Source organism: Colobus angolensis, unplaced genomic scaffold (assembly GCF_000951035.1).
Source record: "Colobus angolensis palliatus isolate OR3802 unplaced genomic scaffold, Cang.pa_1.0 Scaffold17, whole genome shotgun sequence".
NCBI lineage: Eukaryota > Metazoa > Chordata > Mammalia > Primates > Cercopithecidae > Colobus > Colobus angolensis.
This window is the reverse complement of record NW_012114821.1, coordinates 626,121-628,733: the sequence shown is the minus strand read 5'-3', so window position 1 is coordinate 628,733 and position 2,613 is coordinate 626,121. Positions and strand designations below refer to the sequence as shown.

General features: G+C 57.3%; 1 protein-coding gene across 1 annotated transcript in view; it reads left to right on the top strand.

Annotated features, from left to right (window-relative positions):
- PPP1R16A (protein phosphatase 1, regulatory subunit 16A) overlaps window positions 1–2,613 on the top strand; it is a 33,204-nt gene continuing 30,591 nt past the window's right edge. Inside the window, exon 1 of the mRNA XM_011938014.1 lies at window positions 1–63. The gene's annotated coding sequence lies outside the window, so the exon portion shown is untranslated. The remainder of the gene's footprint in view (window positions 64–2,613) is intronic.

Below are 2,613 nucleotides of genomic sequence, written 5' to 3'. Positions count from 1 at the left end.
GTGGGCGCTTCGCATTTTGTTCCAAGGCGAAGGTGTGTGGATTCTCCGCAGTCCGTCGGTCAGGTAGACAGCTCCGGAATTATCCTCATTTTCAGATGAGGAAATCAAGGCCGCAGAGAAGGGACTTACCCAAGCTTTGTGTGGGCTTTGGAGCTAGGCTGAAGGAGAAAGTGGAGTCTCTCTCTGGGGCAAGTTCCTTCAACTTTCAGGGATTCACATGACCTCACTCGTAGCGCGGGGCGCCTGGACCACCCCTCAGGAATTGGGGTCAGGGCAACAATTACTAAGCAAGCACCCCGCCCGGGGGGGAGTGTCCGGGACTGGTGTGGGCCCCTGTCTGTACCAGAGCAGAGGCCCCGGGCACGGTGGGATTAATTTCCACGGGTGCAGAGAGGGGAGGGGGTGTACGGAGTCATTCTAGGCTTAGGGGAGCCAGAGCAAAGTTAGCCCTCCCCAAACCTCTGTGCCTTCCTTTTCTTCCTGGATTCTTACTTGGGGGTGGAGGTGGAGGCCGGGGTACCGCTGCCTTTTTCAAAGCGTGTCTAATACAGCAGTGAGCCCTGCTGGGCGTCTTGGCGCCCCTGTTGCTTCCTGGACGTGTTGGGATTTCTCTGGGAGAAGGGTCTTGCCTGCAGTACCCTGGGCCTCCTGAAGAGGCCTCTGGCTGCGCTGCCTGATTCAGGGACCCAGGGCCACGGCTCGCCGAGAGGAGCCCTGGCGGCGTGCCGCTGGGGTGCCCGAGGGGCTGGGGGCTGCCTCGTGGACTAACACACATACTGACTCCATGCTTGTCACTGTGGTGGACGCTCAGTGCTCTGCAGGGCCAGCTGCCTGTCCCTGCCCCAAGTCCTCCAGGCTCCGGTTGGAATGGGGGAGGCTTTAGGGTGTCCTTCCCCCTCCTGGTGCTCGAGCTGGATTTCCTCCCTGTTGGCTGGAGCCTTCCCTCCTGTCTCTTGATTGGCCTGTCCTGGCCTCATCCCTCACCTGCTTGGGATGCACCTGGACTCTGCTTTGCCCCGAGGATTGCCTGAGCTGGCAGCTAGCAAGGGGGCTCCTCCTGTATGACTCCACTTTGGGGTCTGTGTTCTAGAGCTTCTTGAACCTCTGGTCTGAATGAACAGCCGACTGATACAGCTCTCCACTGCCTGTGGCTTAGGAACCTCAGTCTCAGGTGACCCCACAGACCGTACCAGCACCACCAGCTCCACCCTGCTCTGCCCCGAGCGTGTCCTACCCTAGCACTTGTGCCACATCTACCCATTGGCCAAATGAGAACTAGGTGGCAGTTCCAGGCCCTTCTTTCATGCCGAGGCTCTCCCGGCACTGTTGCATGCACACCTAAGTGAGGCCTTTTCATCAAACTTGTTCAGCCAGGAGCTCGGAGCCTCCCATGTCACATCCTTTGCTGGGAGCCCTGTGCCGCAGGCTCAGTAGCTGTTCACCTGGTCAGCACACCGCACTTACTGAGTGCTTCCTATGAGTCAGGAACCCGCCAAGTCCTGAGGATGCAGCAAGGAAACAAACAGTAAGTGGCATATCAAGAATTAAAACAGGGTGATGAGATAAGAGAATGACAAGGTAACCACAGAAGATCTCTGAGGAGGTCGCACTTAAGGTGTGATCCGAGTCCCAAGAAGGAGCATGCTGTCCTAAGATCTGGTGGAAGAACTTTCCAGACAGAAGGAGCAGCTGATGAAGGTGGGGGTGATGATGAAGCTGGTAACACCAAATAAATGTGCTAGACCAGGAGTTGGCCAGCTTTCACTGTGAAGGGCTAGGTAGTAAACATTTTAGGCTTTGCTGACCATGTGGCTTTCTGGTTTTTTGTTTGTTTGAGATGGAGTCTTACTCTGTCGTCCAGACTGGAGTACGGTGGCATGATCTCCGCTCACTGCAACCTCTGCCTCCCGGGTTCAAATGATTCTCCTGCCTCAACCTCCTCAGTAACTGGGATTGCAGGCACATGCCACCATGCCAGATAATTTTTGTATCTTTTTTTTTTTTTTTGAGACAGTCTTGCTCTGTCACCAGGCTGCAGTGCAATGGTGTGATCTCAGCTCACTGCAACCTCCGCCTCCCGGGTTCACGCCATTCTCCTACCTCAGCCTCCCGAGTAGCTGGGACTACAGGCGCCCGCCACCACGCCCAGCTAATTTTTTTTTTGTAGTTTTGGTAGAGACGGGGTTTCACCATGTTAGCCAGGATGGTCTCGATTTCCTGACCTCGTGATCCGCCCGCCTGGGCCTCCCAAAGGACTGGGATTTGAGGCGTGAGCCACCGCGCCCGGCCTCCCGTAAGTTTTAAGGCACCCCCTTTCCACTGGCACCTCCTTGGTGGGGCGCTGGAGGCTCCCCAAGTTCTGACCGCTCATCTCCGAGGTCCCGGGCCCGACACCACCCCCAAAGCTGCCACTCATTCCGCTGGCGCCCGTCCCATTGTCTACAGTGACTCGGTTTTGTCCAGCATAAATCAATGACCACTGTCCCGGGAGCCCTGGAGTACTTTGAGCCCTTCCCGTCCCACCAGGGCCCCGAGGAAGTCCCAGCCGCGGAGGACTCGCCCGGCCGCCCTCAGCTGTCTCAGTTGGCCCCCGCCCCCGACCGTCCTTCCCAG